This window comes from Bufo bufo, chromosome 4 (genome assembly GCF_905171765.1).
Source record: "Bufo bufo chromosome 4, aBufBuf1.1, whole genome shotgun sequence".
Classification (NCBI taxonomy): domain Eukaryota; kingdom Metazoa; phylum Chordata; class Amphibia; order Anura; family Bufonidae; genus Bufo; species Bufo bufo.
In genome coordinates this window covers 522,055,700-522,073,109 of record NC_053392.1, presented here as the reverse complement: position 1 = coordinate 522,073,109, position 17,410 = coordinate 522,055,700, and the positions used below count along the sequence as shown (strand labels likewise).

The 17,410-nt window shown below is 50.1% G+C and overlaps 1 long non-coding RNA gene across 1 annotated transcript; it reads right to left on the bottom strand.

Moving 5' to 3' along the window:
* Window positions 1–10,533: 10,533 nt before the first annotated feature.
* LOC120999990 lies at window positions 10,534–14,581 on the bottom strand. The gene is made up of 3 exons (XR_005778715.1): window positions 14,453–14,581; window positions 13,778–13,784; window positions 10,534–10,544 (listed from the first exon to the last, which is right to left on the bottom strand). It is a non-coding gene; the product is annotated as an uncharacterized LOC120999990 (long non-coding RNA).
* Between the last annotated feature and the right edge of the window lie 2,829 nt (window positions 14,582–17,410).

The window sequence follows — 17,410 nt, the reverse complement described above, 5'->3', positions numbered from 1 at the left end:
TGACAAAGCAACTTCAAGGCCTGTCTTTGGAGGTGGCAGGATTGAAGGCGTCAGTCCTCCAGCAACAGCAGCAATTGCAACAGACCTCAAGCCCAGTGGTTGCTATGGGTAACCAGGTTGCTGCGGAACCCAAGGTTGTTCTTCCTGACAGATTTTCTGGGGAAAGGGACAAATTTGTGACGTTCTGTGAGGCCTGTAAGTTATATTTTAAGCTGCGCCCTTACTCCTCTGGTAATGAAGAACAGTGGGTGGGGATTGCTATTTCCCTGCTTCAGGGGGACCCGCAATCCTGGGCGTTCTCTTTACCCACTGATTGCCAGGCTCTCCGGTCAGTGGATTAATTTTTGGGGCCTTGGGTCTCATATATGATGACCCTGACCGAGTCGCCCTGGCTGAGTCGAAATTACGGAGACTCCTACAGGGAGAGAGGCCAGCAGAGGAGTATTGCTCAGAGTTTCGTAGGTGGGCTACGGATACCCAGTGGAACGACCCGGCTCTCAGGAGTCAGTTCTGCTCTGGGTTATCTGAAAGGGTTAAGGATGCGCTTGAGCTGTATGAGACCCCTTTTCCCTGGATGCTGTTATGTCCCTTTCTATCAGAATAGATAGACATCTTAGGGACAGATTGAAAAGTCCTGAGCAATTGGTAACCCCTCCGAAGCAGCAGTTAGTCTGTACAGACCTAGACGAGCCTATGCAGCTAGGAGGAACTACTCGTCAGGACCGTTCTCCTGAGGCTCGCTGTAGGCGTGGGGTTTGTTTTTTCTGTGGGGGGAGGGGTCATTTCATTAATGTCTGTCCTTCCTTTCTCAAAAACAAAAGACCGTCAGAACTACTAACCCCAGGCTGTGTGGAGGATGTCACCCGGGGGGTATACGTTTCCTCCATACGAACATCTCAATTTGTGTTGCCAGCGGTTGTTGTTTTTGGTGTTAAGATGGAGACTATTTCTTTCTTTCTAGACAGTGGAGCAGGGGTAAATTTGATAGATGCCCATTTTGCCCGCACTATGGGTTTGTCTCTCTGTACGCTACAGAGACCTATTGCCATATTCGCTATTGATTCTGCTCCTCTGTCTCAGAGAAACCTCACTCACATTGTCCATAACTTACACTTTCGGGTAGGGGCCCCCATAACGAGTGTCTATCATGTTATGTTCTGGAGGGCCTTCCAACTCCTGTGGTATTGGGTCTTCCCTGGTTGGTAGTGCACAATTCAGTGGTGGATTGGCAGGCCAGGGAGATATTGGAGTGGAGTGAGCATTGCAGAGAAAATTGCTTAAATAGCAATTGCTTAGTTGCCTCCGTAGCTACTCTACCTACATTTGTTTCGGACTTTGAGGACGTGTTTTCTGAAAAGGGTTGTCAGAAGTTACCACCTCATCGTCCTTATGATTGCCCGGTTAACCTGATTCCCGGGGCAAAATTACCCAAGACCAGGTTATATAATCTTTCGGGTCCCGAGAGACAAGCCATGAAAGATTATATCTCCGAGAGTCTGGCTAAGGGACACATCAGACCCTCTTCATCACCCGTGGCTGCAGGGTTTTTCTTTGTTAAAAAGAAAGATGGGGGCCTGCGTCCTTGCCTAGATTTCCGCGAACTAAACCGGATAACCATCCGAGACCCATACTCTCTTCCTCTCATTCCTGACCTGTTTAATCAGATTGCGGGTGCTAGGTGGTTCTCCAAACTTGATCTTAGGGGGGCCTACAATCTGATTCGTATCAAGGAAGGGGATGAGTGGAAGACAGCTTTTAACACCCCTGTGGGGCATTATGAAAATCTAGTCATGCCTTTTGGTCTGACCAATGCTCCTGCTGTCTTCCAACATTTCGTTAATGATTAGTCATCTTATCGGCAGGTTTGTGGTGATATACCTAGATGATATTTTAATTTATTCGTCTGATCTAAAAACACATGAGGTACATGTCAGACAGGTACTGCAGGTCCTACGGACTAATAAATTAAATGCGAAAATTGAAAAGTGTGTCTTCGCCGTTCAGGAAATACAGTTCCTGGGATATCTATTATCTGCTTCAGGTTTCCGTATGGATCCTAGGAAGGTCCAGGCAATTTTAGATTGGGATCTTCCTGAGAACCTTAAAGCACTGCAACTGTTCTTGGGTTTCGCAAATTTCTATAGAAAGTTCATTAAAAATTATTCGGTGATTGTCAAACCCCTTACTGACATAACTAGGAAGGGGACTGATTTTTCTAAATGGTCTGACGCCGCTAAAATTGCATTTTCCTCTCTAAAAGAGAGGTTTACCTCGGCACCGGTACTAATCCAACCTGATGTCTCCCAGCCTTTTATTGTTGAAGTAGATGCGTCAGAGGTGGGAGTGGGGGCTGTACTGTCTCAGGGTCCACAAAGAGGAGTGGTTGTCTCGGCTGTTCTGGAGGGGAAGGTGTTAGAGGCCCAGGGGGACGCCCCGGTCTCTTGCCCCTCAGAGAAATTGTTTGTACCGTTAAACCTGCGTCTCAAATTATTAAAGGAACATCATAATTCGGCACTTGCTGGGCACCCGGGTAGTAAAGCAACCTTGGAGCTATTGTCTCGTCGTTTTTGGTGGCCAAGGTTGCGTCAGGATGTAATGGATTTTGTGTCTACTTGTTCTACTTGTGCACGCGCGAAAGTCTCTCATACACGTCCCGCAGCGTCTTTATTGCCACTTGTCATTCCCAATAGGCCATGGACACATCTGTCAATGGATTTCATCACTGACTTACCTTTGTCCGCGGGTAAAACAGTTATCTTGGTAGTAGTAGACAGGTTTAGCAAAATGGTACACTTTATTGCGTTACCCGCACTACCTAATGCTAAGAGTCTTGCTCAGGTATTCATCAGTGAAATCGTGAAGCTTCACGGGGTCCCTTCCGATGTTGTTTCGGATCGGGGAACCCAGTTTATTTCTAAGTTTTGGAAAGCTTTTTGTTCCCGTTTGGGGGTACACTTGTCCTTTTCCTCAGCTTTCCATCTTCAGTCGAATGGGCAGACTGAGCGTACCAACCAAAACCTTGAGACATATCTAAGGTGTTTTGTGTCTGAAAACCAATAGGTGTGGTAATCATATTTACCGTTAGCCGAGTTTGCTATAAATAATCGCCGTCAGGAATCCACTGGCAAGTCACCATTTCTTGGTGCATATGGTTTTCATCCCCAATTCTGTACTTTCAAAGAGGGGGGGGTCTTCTGGGGTTCCCGAAGAGGAACGGTTTTCGTCATCTCTTTCATCTGTATGGCAGAAGGCGCAAGCTAACTTGAAAAATATGGGAGGTAAATATAAATGCATGGCTGATAAGAAACGGTCACCAGGTCCGTAGCTAGGAGTGAATGACTATGTGTGGTTATCTACTAGGAATATTAAGTTAAAGGTTCCCTCTTGGAAACTAGGTCCTAGGTTCATTGGTCTTTACAAGATAGTAGCCATCATTAACCCTGTGGCTTTTCGCCTGGAGCTACCTCAAACTTTTAAAATCCATAACGTCTTCCATAAGTCGTTACTCAAAAATTATGTTCCACCTCTAGAACCGTCACCGCTGCCACCCCCTCCTGTTGTTGTGGATGGTAATCTAGAGTTTCAAATATCCAAAATTGTTGATTCTCGTCGGGTCCGCTGCTCTCTTCAATATCTGGTGCATTGGAAGGGTTACGGTCCCGAGGAAAGAATGTGGGTTCCAGCGTCTGAGGTAAACGCCGACAGGTTAGTTCAGGCTTTTCATGCCTCTCATCCTGAGAGACCTAGTCCTGAGTGTCCGGAGGCCCCTCGTGGAAAGGAGGGTACTGTCACGAGGGTGTCAAGAGCCACGTCTGACTCCTTTATACCCGGGGTCAGGAAGTCGCAGCGGGTGGCTGTGCGCTCTGTGTCTAAAGATAGTGCTGTTTCTTAATGGAAGCTTTCTGGGTTTGCCTTGCAATCCTTTTTGGCTCACTCAGGGATCCGTAGCTTCTTCTCCTCAGCTGTTTCTTGTCCAGCAATCCCAACCTCCTTATATTCCCCTCTCCCACTTCTCTGGTTGCCAGATATAGAGCTTTCTGCCTGGACTTCTATACTGACCCACTGGAGCTGTGTAGCTGTGATTCCTGGTTGTTGTTCCAGAGCGTTACCCTCCAGATCCCTGTTGGGATTTTGTTGTCCACTGTTGTCGCCCACCTGGGATTATATGTTTTGTCTGTATTGTCTGTCCTCTCCTTGGTGTTTTCCTTTAGTGTTAGTGGTGCGGACTAGTGTTCCCACCGCCCTATTCACTACGTAGGGCTGATCTCAGGGAAAGCCAGGGTTTAGGCACGTGATCGGCGTACGGGTGAGGAACCCGTCTAGGGACGTCAGGGCAGTCAGGTGCCAGCCTCAAGGTGAGTTAGAGGTCACCACCTTTCCCTCTCCCTTGGACAGGGCCTTCCCATTTTCCTCCCTTTGCGTCACGTATGTGATCGGCATGCCGGTCATGACACATATCCGCCACCACCCAGAACAAAGAATGGTCCTTGTCTTATGTATATACAGTGGCTTAAAAGGCCTTTTCTGTCAGGTGAATGCATAATTTTTGGGTCCTCTACTCCACAGGCCTACAGGAAAATTTTTATCTGGTGACCGCCTAATGTAACTCTAGACAAATAATCACTAGTTCTTTTCTGTCAGGTGAATGCCTAATTTTTGTGGCCTGTACTGGCCTACAGTAAAATTGTTATCCATTGACCGTCTAATATACCTCCAGCCACATAATCACTTGTTCTTTTCTGTCAGGTGAATAACAAATTTTTGGGGCCTATTCTTCACTGGCCTACAGTAAAATTGTTATTCAGTGACCGCCTAATGTAACTCCAGCCACATAATCACTTGTTCTTTTCTGTCAGGTGAATTAATAATTTTTGAGGTCTGTACTCCACTCGCCTACAGTAAAATTGTTATCTACTGACCACATATTATACCTCAAGCCAGGGCCGTCTTTACCAAGGGGCAAAAGGGGCAGCTGCCCCGGGCCCAGTTGCTCCTGGGTGTCACGGAACCATGAACCAGACGTACAACAAGAGATAAGTGAAAATAAGAAGGCTTTATTGAAAATAAAGCTGTAAAGCAAAAGTCCAAACGGATGGTGAAACCGAAGCAGAGTCTTTGAGAGGCCAGAGGTCAGGAACCAGAAGGGGAGTCAGACGAAGCCAGGATCAGGAACCAGCAGGGTAGTCAGACGAAGCCAGGATCAGGAACCAGCAGGGTAGTCAGACGAAGCCAGGATCAGGAACCAGAAGCAGCAGCAGTCTTAGAAGCATGTGAACACAGGAGGACCAAGCAAGGAACTGAAGCCACAGACCTCCTATATATATGAGCTAGGCATCCAGCTCCTCCCAGTGGGAAGGAGGAGCCGCAGGGTGGAAGGCTACAAGAAACCCAGAAACCAAGATGGCCGCCAGCACATGTCAAACGAAGGAGAACAGCAAGAAGGTAGAACCATGACAGTACCTCCCCCTCAAGAGCCCCTCCTCCGCGGAGCAAAAAACGGTTTCTGAGGGAAGCGTGCGTGGAAGGCTCGGAGCAAGGCAGGAGCATGGACATCTGCGGAGGGAACCCAGGAACGCTCCTCTGGACCATAACCACGCCAATGGACCAAAAACTGCACCCGACCGCGGACCAGGCGTGAGTCCAGGATATTGCTCACCTCATACTCCTCACGATTGCCCACTCGGACCGGACAAGGCCGAGGAACCGAGGAAGTGAAACGATTACACACCAGTGGCTTCAACAGGGAGACATGAAACACGTTAGAGATCCGCATGCCAGGAGGAAGCGCAAGGGCATAGGCTACCGGGTTTACCCTGCGAAGCACTCGGAAGGGACCAACAAAGCGAGGCGCCAGCTTGGGAGTGGGCACTCGAAGGTTGAGGTTGCGGGTGGACAACCATACACGGTCTCCGACCTGGTAGGAAGGAGCAGGCGCTCGTCTGCGATCAGCCTGGAGTCTCTGGCGCTGCGCAGAGGCCTCAAGGGACTTCTGGATCTGTACCCAAGAAGCACGTAGGACGGAAAGGTGATCCTCAACAGCCGGAATATCCTGGGGAGAGAATACCTCCGGTAACACGGCAGGTTGGAACCCATAATTGGCCATGAAGGGAGACGTCCCAGAGGAAGAGTTCACCGCCGTGTTCCTGGCAAACTCAGCCTAAGGCAGGAGGTCAACCCAATTGTCTTGGTGATCGGAGACATAGCAACAAAGGAATTGCTCCAAGGCCTGATTGGATCGTTCTGCGGCCCCATTGGACTGAGGGTGGTAGGCCGAGGAGAAGGAGAGATGAATCCCCAACTGGGAGCAAAAGGCGCGCCAGAACCTGGACACAAACTGACTCCCCCGATCCGACACAATCTCCTTGGGCAAACCGTGCAACCGGAAGACCTCCCTGGCAAAAATCGTGGCCAACTCTTGTGCAGAGGGTAACTTCTTGAGAGGAACACAGTGGCACATTTTGGAAAACCGATCCACAATCATGAGAATGACCGTATGGCCTCGGGATGCAGGGAGGTCCACAATGAAATCCATCCCCAGGTGTGACCATGGGCGCTCCCCGGTGGCTATGGGTTGCAGAAGGCCCAACGGAAGGTGCCGAGGGGACTTACTCTGGGCACAAACGGAGCATGCCGCTACATATGCGGCGATGTCGGAACGTAGGGAAGGCCACCAGAACAGACGTGAAACAGCCCAGGACAGCTGATTCTTTCCAGGATGCCCCGCGGTCTTGGAGTTATGGTAGGTTCGCAACAACCGAGTGCGCAACTCCTCAGGCACAAAACATCTGCCGTTGGGTCTCCCAGAGGGAGCACCAGATTGAGCCGCCAAAATCTGCTCACCCAGGGGAGAGGTCAGGCTGGTGCGAATGGCGGCCAGGATCTGATTCGGAGGTATGACCGAAGTCGGAATCGACTCCTCCCTGGACAGCTCGGAGTACTGCCGTGATAGGGCATCCGCCCTGATGTTCTTGGAACCGGGTAGGTAGGAGACCACGTAATTAAAACGTGACAAGAACAGAGCCCATCTGGCCTGACGTGGTGTCAATCTCTTGGCCTCAGAAAGGTAGGTCAGATTCTTATGGTCCGTCAGGATGAGAACCGGAACCACCGAACCCTCGAGCAAGTGCCTCCATTCTTTAAGGGCCTGCACGATGGCCAATAACTCCCTGTCACCAATCTGATAGTTGCACTCTGCGGAAGACAGTTTCCGGGAGTAAAACCCACAAGGAAGCAGAGGACCCTCTGGTGTTCTACGCTGAGACAGAAGGGCGCCTACTCCCGTCTCAGACGCGTCCACCTCGAGGACAAAGGGCAACCCAGGGTTGGGATGCGACAGAATCGGAGCCGACAAAAAAGCGGACTTTAGGGCCTCAAAAGCTCGGATGGCCTCGAGCGGCCAGACCTGGGAATTACTGCCCTTCCTGGTCAGATCCGTGAGAGGCTTGGCCAGCATGGAAAAGTCCCTGATGAACTTCCGATAATAATTGGCGAAGCCCAAAAAGCGCTGCAGGCAACGAAGACCACTGGGCTTGGGCCACTGTAAGACAGCCGAAACCTTCTCAGGATCCATGGAGAACCCCTCAGCGGAAATGATGTAACCTAAGAAGGTTACCTGGGATCGGTGAAATTCGCATTTCTCAAGCTTACCGAACAGCTTGTTCTCTCGTAACCGTTGCAACACTCGTCTGACATCCAGAATGTGGGCCTCCATGGATTCAGAATATACCAAGATGTCATCCAAATAGACCACCACACACTGCTGCAACAGGTCACGGAAAACATCGTTGATGAATTCCTGAAAGACTGCGGGCGCATTGCACAACCCAAAGGGCATAACCAAGGATTCATAATGACCGGTCCTGGTGTTAAACGCGGTCTTCCACTCATCGCCCGCCTTGATCCTTACCAGGTTATATGCCGCCCTCAGGTCGAGTTTGGTAAAGACCGTGGCCCCTTTAAGGCGATCGAACAGCTCGGAAATCAAGGGTATCGGGTAAGCGTTCTTGATCGTGATGCGATTGAGACCCCTGTAATCGATGCAAGGCCTCAACTCACCGCCCTTCTTTTTCACAAAGAAAAATCCAGCCCCTGCCGGGGACGAGGATTTGCGAATGTGTCCGCGTGAAAGCGCCTCCCTCACGTACTCCTCCATGGCCTCATTCTCCGCTACCGACAGTGGATAGACTTTGCCACGAGGAGGAACGGCACCAGGTTGTAACTCTATGGCACAATCGTATGGGCGGTGCGGAGGTAGGGCAACCGCGCGCACCTTATCGAATACATCCCGGTACTCCTCGTATTCAGGAGGCAACAGAGAGTCCGAGGAAGTACACAGCAACTTGACAGACCCATGGATGCAACTAGCCCCACACTGCGGTGACCACGAGAGGATCTCGGCCGATCTCCAATCGAAAGTCGGATTATGCTTCTGGAGCCAGGGGTACCCCAAGACCACCGAGTAGTGTGGAGAAAAAATAACCTGGAGGCAGACCGACTCTCTGTGAACGGCACCAATGGCTATCCCCACTGGAAGGGTCTCATGAGTCACGTGTGGCAACAGAAGGGGTCTGCCGTCTATCGCCTCAAGAGCCAGTGGGGAACCTCGAGCCTGCAGAGGAATGGAATTGGCGGCAGCGAACACACTATCAATGAACAAACCACCAGCACCAGAGTCCACCAACGCCTGGGTCGTCACCGAGCCCCCGACCCAGGAGAGGACAACAGTGATCAGTGGTTTGTCAACACGGGAAACCGGGGACGAGGAGACTCCACCCAAGATCTGCCCCCGACAGGATCTCAGGTACGAGCGTTTCCCGGACGGTTCGGACATGCCAACCGAAAATGCCCACCGAGACCACAGTACATGCATCGGCCCTCGCGTCTCCGGAGTACCCTCTCCCCCTCGGACAGGCGAGCAAACCCCAGCTGCATGGGTTCACCCCCAGACAAGTCATCCCCAGGAGGCGTGGGAGGAGAGGGAGGCACGGGTGGGACAGCAAACGTAGGCTCTCCTTAAAGGAAGGTCTCTCCCTGAGTCTGGTGTCAATCAAAATCAGGAAAGAAATAAGAGACTCGAGCTCCACTGGTAGGTCCTTAGCTGCAACCTCATCCTTCAAGGCATCCGAGAGACCATGAGAGAAAGCAGCGACCAGAGCCTCATTATTCCAGCCCACCTCTGCTGCCAGGGTACGAAACTCAATGGCGTATTCAGCTACGGATCGTGAAACCTGTCTGATGGACATAAGGAGCTTCGCAGCAGAGGCAGCACGAGCCGGCACATCGAATACCTTCCGAAGAGAAGCAACAAAACCGGAAAACTCGGCAACCACCGGATTGTTGTTCTCCCATAAAGGGCTGGCCCAGGCCAAGGCCTTGTCCGAGAGCAGTGAGATCAAGAAGCCCACCTTTGATCTCTCAGTAGGAAAGGCATGTGGCAGCAACTCGAAATAAATGCCCACCTGGTTAAGGAAACCTCGGCACTGAGTTGGCTCTCCCCCAAAGCGCTGTGGAAGAGGGGCAGAACCGCTCATACCCCGAAACACCGCAGGCGCAACAACAGGTGTCGGGGTAGACTCTGGCGCAACAACCGGAGCGGCAGTAGGAGCGACAACCGACCCATCGGCAACGGGAGCGAAATGAGCCGTGCGTTCAAGCAGGGTTTGCAACGCCACAGCGAACCGACCCAACAGGTGATCCTGCTGATCAAGTCTGGCAACCAGCATGGGTAGCGAGGATGGCCCTGTACCGTCAGAATTCATGGCTTGGTCCTAATGTCACGGAACCATGAACCAGACGTACAACAAGAGATAAGTGAAAATAAGAAGGCTTTATTGAAAATAAAGCTGTAAAGCAAAAGTCCAAACGGATGGTGAAACCGAAGCAGAGTCTTTGAGAGGCCAGAGGTCAGGAACCAGAAGGGTAGTCAGACGAAGCCAGGATCAGGAACCAGCAGGGTAGTCAGACGAAGCCAGGATCAGGAACCAGCAGGGTAGTCAGACGAAGCCAGGATCAGGAACCAGAAGCAGCAGCAGTCTTAGAAGCATGTGAACACAGGAGGACCAAGCAAGGAACTGAAGCCACAGACCTCCTATATATATGAGCTAGGCATCCAGCTCCTCCCAGTGGGAAGGAGGAGCCGCAGGGTGGAAGGCTACAAGAAACCCAGAAACCAAGATGGCCGCCAGCACATGTCAAACGAAGGAGAACAGCAAGAAGGTAGAACCATGACACTGGGGAGCCCAAGGCAGCTGCCTCTTGAGCCCTGCTAGCCACTGCCCCGGGTGTCAGGCTGTCAGCTACACAGGGGGTGCTGCCATGCCTGCCGGCACTGAGTCCAGTCAGCGTACTGTGAGAAGCTGTGATCTAGGACCTTAGATGACATCATCACCATGTGACCAGTAACCTAGCAATATTACTGGTCACACGGCTATGAGGTCATCACAGGTCCTACCAGGAGTGTTGCAGGAAAAGTTTGCCTTAACTGTGGAGCTTTTTTTGTGAAGATTACATCAGAAAAAGGTGTCAGGGGCTGTTATGCTAATATACTGTAAACTACTGTATAGTGCGGTGCTGTATACTGTGTGGGGGCCTGTATACTGTGGGGGCCTGTATACTGTGGGGGGCTGTGTACTGTGTGGGCCTGTATACTGTGGGGGGCCTGTATACTGTGGGGGGCCTTTTTACTGTGGGGGGCTGTATACTGTGGGGGGGCTGTATACTGTGGGGGGGCTGTAAACTGTGGGGGCCTGTATAGTGTGGGGGGGCCTGTATAGTGTGGGGAGCTTTATACTGTAGGGGGCTGTATACTGTGGGGGGCTGTATACTGTGTGGGGGCCTGTATACTGTGGGGGGGCCTGTATACTGTGGGGGGCTGTATAGTGTTGGGGGCCTGTATAGTGTTGGGGGCCTGTATAGTGTGGGGGGCCTCTATAGTGTGGGGGGCCTGTATAGTGTGGGGGCCTGTATAGTGTGGGGGGGCTGTATAGTGTTGGGGGCTGTATACTGTATACTGTGGGTGCTGTATAGTGTGGAGTGCTACACTGCTGTACTGTATAGTGTGGGGGGCTGTATAGTGTGGGGTGCTGTATCGTGTATAGTTTGGGGTGCTCTATACGGTGAGGTGCTATACTGCTCTACTGTATACTGTGAGGTGTTGTATACTGTGGGGTGCTGTATACTGTGGGCTGCTATACTGCTCTACTATATACAGTGAGGTACTGTATAGTGTGGGGTGCTGTACTGCATACTGTGTGGTGCTGTATACTATAGGGTGCTATACTGCATACTGTGGGTTGCTGTATACTATAGGGTGCTATACTGCATACTGTGAGGTGCTGGGGTGCACTGTAACACTAGGGTGAGCCGAGCCCTGGTCTCCTTCCTGCAGAGCGGTGCCCACTTCCAGCCTGAGCCCAGCTGCCCAGAGCACTGATCCTGAGCCGCTGGAGTCTTCAGAACTGGAAGTATTTTCAGTCATTCACTGTACTCTACCAGATGTGTGGATTTTTTGTGTATGTGTTGTGGTGGAGGGCGTGATTGCCTGCTAAGGTGTGGGAAGGCGGGATCCAGGGGGCCCAAGAAAATTTTTGCCCAGGGTCCAATCAATATTAAAGACGGCCCTGCCTCCAGCCACATAATCACTTGTTCTTTTCTGTCCAGTAAATGCATAATTTTTTTGACTTGTACTTCACTGGCCTGCAGTAAAATTGTTATCCTCTGACTGACTAATATACAGTACCTCTAGCCACATAATCACTTGTTCTTTTCTGTCAGGTGAATGCATAATTTTTGGGACCTGTACTCCACTTGCCTACAGCAAAATTGTTATTCAGTGACCGCCTACTGTACCTCCAGCCGCATGATCATTTGCTCTTTTCTATTAGGTGAATGTTTAATTTTTGGGGCCTGTATTGACCTACATTTAAATTGTTATCCACTGACCGCCTAATATACCTCCAGCCCCATAATCACTTGTTCTTTTCTGTAAGGTGAATGCCTAAGGCGCGGATAATTTAACTGTCCGCAGCGGACACCGTCTACGGTAAAAGGTACACTGGATGTCACTAATATCTTAGGGAAGCGCACACTTTAAACAGTGTGGCGTGGATAATTTTATTGTCCGCAGCGGACACCGTCTACGCAAAAAGTGGACTGGATGTCACTGATATTTTAGGGATGTGCACACTTTAAACAAGAGATGTGGCACGGATAATTTAAATGTCCGCAGCTGACACCGTCTACGGAAAAAGTGCACTGAATGCCACTGATATTTTAGGGATGCACACACTTTAAACAGGAGATGTGGGGTGGATAATTTAACTGTCCACAGTGGACACCGTCTTTGGAAAAAGGTACAATGGATTTCACTGATATTTTATGGATGTGCACACTTTACACAGGAGATGTGGCGCGAATATTTTAACCGTCCGCAGTGTTGGGGAGAGGTGTGCATAGGAAGGGACAGACAGTGTAGGGAGTGTAATAGGAAGATTTTTATACAAATAACTTTTCAGAGACCCAACAGTCCTTTTAAGAACTATTGTGTGTGACAGCAGCAATATATGTTTTTAGCGCATCCTGTGCTAAATACCGTGTAATAGGCCGCTGCGGATGGTTAAAATATTTGCGCCACATCTCCTGTATAAAGTGTGCGCATCCGTAAAATATCAGTGAAATCCATTATACCTTTTTCCAAAGACGGTGTCCGCTGTGGACAGTTAAATTATCCACGCCACATCTCCTGTTTAAAGTGTGTGCATCCCTAAAATATCAGTGGCATTCAGTGCACTTTTTAAGTAGACGGTGTCCGCTGCGGACAGTTAAATTATCCGCTCCACTTCTCCTGTTTAAAGTGTGCGCATCCTTAAAATATCAGTGGCATTCAGTGCACTTTCTCCGTAGACGGTGTCCGCTGCGGACAGTTAAATTATCTGCGCCACATCTCCTGTTTAAAGTGTGCGCATCCCAAAAATATCAGTGACATCCAGTGCACTTTTTCCGTAGATGGTGTCCACTGCGGACAGTTAAATTATCCGCACCACATCTCCTGTTTAAAGTGTGCACATCCCTAAAATATCAGTGACATCCAGTGTACCTTTTACTGTAGACAGTGTCCGCTGCGAACAGTTAAATTATCCGTGCCACATCTCATGTTTAAAGTGTGCACATCCCCAAAATATCAGTGACATCCAGTGTACATAGACACTGCGAACAGTGACATTACCTGTGGTACCTGTACTGTATAACGTTTCCTAATCACAAAAACCTTTGTAAATTTTTTTGCACTTTTACTTCCAAATCCCACTCTACTATACATGTGACATACTTTCAAGCATATATCACATTTAAAATGAAGAAGGCTAGCAGTAAGGGACGGGGAAGTGTTCTTGATGCTGATGGTCAACGCAGAGGCCGTGGCCCGTGGCGCGGAAAAACTGTGCCTGCTGCCAGAGCACAGAAAAACAATAATCCACGATACCTAGCTTCATGTCACAGTTTGCAGGGCGGCACAGGGCACCACTCTTGAAGTCAGACCAGTGCGATCAGGTTGGATTTTCAGCAGATAATGCTTCTAGTCGGTTAAGCACCACACTGTCTTCCACCAAGTCCAGTCTCAGTAGCCAGGAGTCTGGTCAACACAATCCTCACCCTGATCCTCCTTCCTTCCACCATGTACAGTCTGGCCAAACAACTAATCCCCCACTCGGTTATTCTGAGGACCTCTTTTCCTCACCATTACTTAATTTGGCCCTCTCGCCAAGCACGCTTGAAGAGGGACATGAGATCTTGTGCCCTGATTCCCAAACTCTTGAGCATCCACAGCCACAAGAACATGACGGTTGGGAATGGCAATTAGTGTTTAATGAGGTGAATGATGATGAGACACAGTTGCCAATAAGTCAACCTCAATTACTGTCTCAAGAGGTTGATAAAAAGTATGAGACATAGTTGTCAATTTCTGAGGTTGTGGTTAGGTCAACAAATCAGGAGGATGATCAGAGTGAGGAAGTGAAAGAGGAGGTAGTGGACAATGAGGTCACTGACCCAACCTGGGAAGGTGGAAAACCGAGCGAGGACAGCAGTACCGAGGGGGTGGGATCTGAAGCACTGCAACAGGCTGGAAGAGGCAGTGGGGTGGTAAAAGGGAGAAAGCGGGCCACACCAAACAGGCCCGCAACTGTTCCACGGAGCACCTTCTTGAGAAAATCTCCCTTGCCCAGGGGTAGATGTTCCTCAATAAGGCACTTTTTTGAGGAAAGTGCGGACAACAAAAGAATAGTAGTCTGCAACCTGTGCCATATGAAAATGAGCCGGGGCGTATACACTAGCAACCTCACTACCACCAGCATGATCCGCCAGATGGAATCCAAGCACGGTAATAAGTGGGACGAATGCCTGGGTCCACAATCTGTGTCTGCGAGTCACACCACTGCCTCCTCTTCCCCTATGTTACGTGCTAGCCGATCTCCTGTCGAAGGTGCAGCCTTGGATGCCTCCCGCCCTGCACCTGGACCTTAGCAAGCACCATCAGCGACCACATCCACTTCCATGTCCCAGCACAGGGTCCAAATGTCCTTACCCCAGGCCTTTGAACGCAAACGAAAATACCCAGCCACTTACCCAGAGGCCATAGTACTAAATGTGCAGCTTTCCAAATTACTGGCCCTGAAAATTTTGCCATTTAGGCTTGTGGACACTAAGGCCTTCCACAGCCTGATGTCGGCGGCCGTCCCACGTTATGCAGTCCCTAGCCGCCACTATTTTTCAAGGTGTGTCTTGCAGGCCTTACACTAACATGTGTCCTGTAACATCCCACGTGCCCTGACCAATGCAGTTACTGGGAAGGTCCACTTAACCACGGACACATGGACAAGTGCATTCGGCCAGATATGCTACATTTCCCTGACGGCACACTGGGTGAATGTTGTGGAGGCCGGGGGCGAGTTGTACCCTAGGATGGCACAGGTGCTAACGACGTCAAGGATTGCGGGCCCTACGTCGATCAGAGTTTCCGCCAGCACCTACGTTAGTGGCTCCAAACCCCACTTCTCCTTCTCGCCTCCTCCCCCACTTCCACCTCCGATTTATCCGGGTGCAGCACCAGTCAGTCATCAGTTGGTAGCTGGAAGCAGTGTAGCACTGCAGTGGGGAAGCGGCAATAGGCCGTGCTGAAGCTGATATACTTTGGGGACAAACAGCACACTGCCGCAGAGCTATGGCAGGGGATAAGAGACCAGATTGAGCTGTGTCTCTCACCACTCAACCTACAACCAGGCATGGTTGTGTCTGAAAATGGCCGTAACTTGGTGGCAGCTTTGGAGCTCGACAAGCTCAGACACATCCTATGCATAGCCCACGAGTTCAACCTTGTGGTTCAGCGGTTTCTCAAAACCTACCCTAATTTGCCTGAGCTACTGGTGAAGGTGAAGGTGTGTTTGCACAATTCCGCAAGACATTGACAGCTTCAGCCAGCCTGTCAACGCTGCAGCAGCACTTGAAATTGCCAGCTCACTGGCTGTTGAGCGACGTGAGCACGGGCTGGAACTCCACGTTCCACATGTTGGCCAGGCTTTTTGAGCAGCAGAGGGCAGTAGTGAAATACCAGCTGCAACATGGTCATCACCTTTCCAGTCAGCTTCCGCTATTCACAAGCGAGGAGTGGGCATGGATGTCTCACCTCTGTGAGGTTTTAAGAAACTTTGAGGAATCAACACAGATGGTGAGCGGCAATAACGCTATTATCAGCGTAACCATCCCACTTCTATGTCTACTCAAACGCTCGCTGCTCCCAATTAAGGATGACGCTTTGCATGTGGAAGAGGTGGAAATGCGGGAAGAAATGACACAGGGTAATAGCCAGACCACCCTCATTTCGTCTTCTCAGCGCGAATTGGATGATGAAAAGGAGGAGGATGAGGAGGAGGATCAGGAGACGGATGACTCCTCTACAGAGGGTAGTACCCATGGAGGTTTAATTGCATCTGTTCAGCGTGGGTGGGCAGAAGAGGAAGAAGAGGATGAGGAGATTGATAGTGATCCTCCTGATGACAACAGCAAAGTCTTGGCTGTTGGCACTCTGGCACACATGGCTGACTTCATTTTAGGCTGCCTTTCCCGCGACCCGCGGGTTATACGCATTTTAGACAACACGGATCATTGGTTTTTCACCCTTCTCGACCCCCGCTACAAAGAGGACTTCTCATCTCTCATTCCTTCGGTGGACAGGACGAGCAAAATGTTGCAATACCAGAAGATCCTTGTTGAAAAATTGCTCCAAAAATTTCCATCTGACAACGCAGGCGGCAGAGTCCGTAGTCCCTTGGCAAACCAATGAGGCGATACAAGGGGAACTCACAGGAGTTCCAACAGAGGCAGGGCAACACTCTCCAAAGCCTGGGACAGTTTAATGACACCCCGCCAGCACCCTCACCCTGATGTGCGGCCTAGTGTCACAAGGAGGGAAACATTTTGGAAGATGGTGAAGGAGTACATAGCAGACCATGTGAGCATCCTCAGTGAGCCCTCTGTGCTTTACAACTACTGGGTGTCCAAGCTGTACACGTGGCACGAACTGGCGTTCTAAGCCTTGGAGGTGCTGGCCTGCCCTGCCGCCAGCGTTTTGTCTGAGTGGGTATTTACTGCAGCTGGTGGCATTATAACAGATAAGCGTATCCGCCTGTCAACTGAAAATGCTGACAGGTTGACTCTTATAAAAATGATCAAAGCCTGGATTGACCATGACTTCTTGACTCCACCAGAGGAAAGCTGATGAACATAAAGGCACTTTAATTGTGTTATTTGTAATGTACTGAATACACTGTATTTCCATGCACCCCTTTCACCACAAACAAGGTTATATGGTTGAATCTTCCTTTTCTCATCCTCCTTCTCCTCTTCCATCATATCAACACATGCTTTTTCGTTGCATATAATGGCCTCGCATATATGCCCTATGTTTTACAGGATCAGCTCAGCTGCAAGCATTCGCATATAATTTTTTAAAGGGGCAGCTCACCAGCAGGCCCTCGCATATAATTTTATAGAGTGTCAGCTCTCCAGCAGGCTCTTGCATATAATGTTTTACAGGGTCAGCTAACCAGCATGCCCTCGCATATAATTTTTTAGAGGGTCAGCTCACCAGCAGGCCTTCACCTACAATCTGCAGGCCTTCACCTACAATCTTTTACAGGGTCAGTTCACCTGAAGGCCCTCGCATATAATGTTTTAGAGGGTCAGCTCACCTGCAGGCCCTCACCTACAACCTTTTAGAGGGTCAGCTCACCAGCAGTCCCGCACCTAAAATCTTTTGCAGGGCCAGAATACCAGCAGGCACGCACCTAAAATATTTTACAGGGTCAGCTCACCAGCAGGCCCACACCTCAAATCTTTTACAGGGTCAGCTCACCTGAAG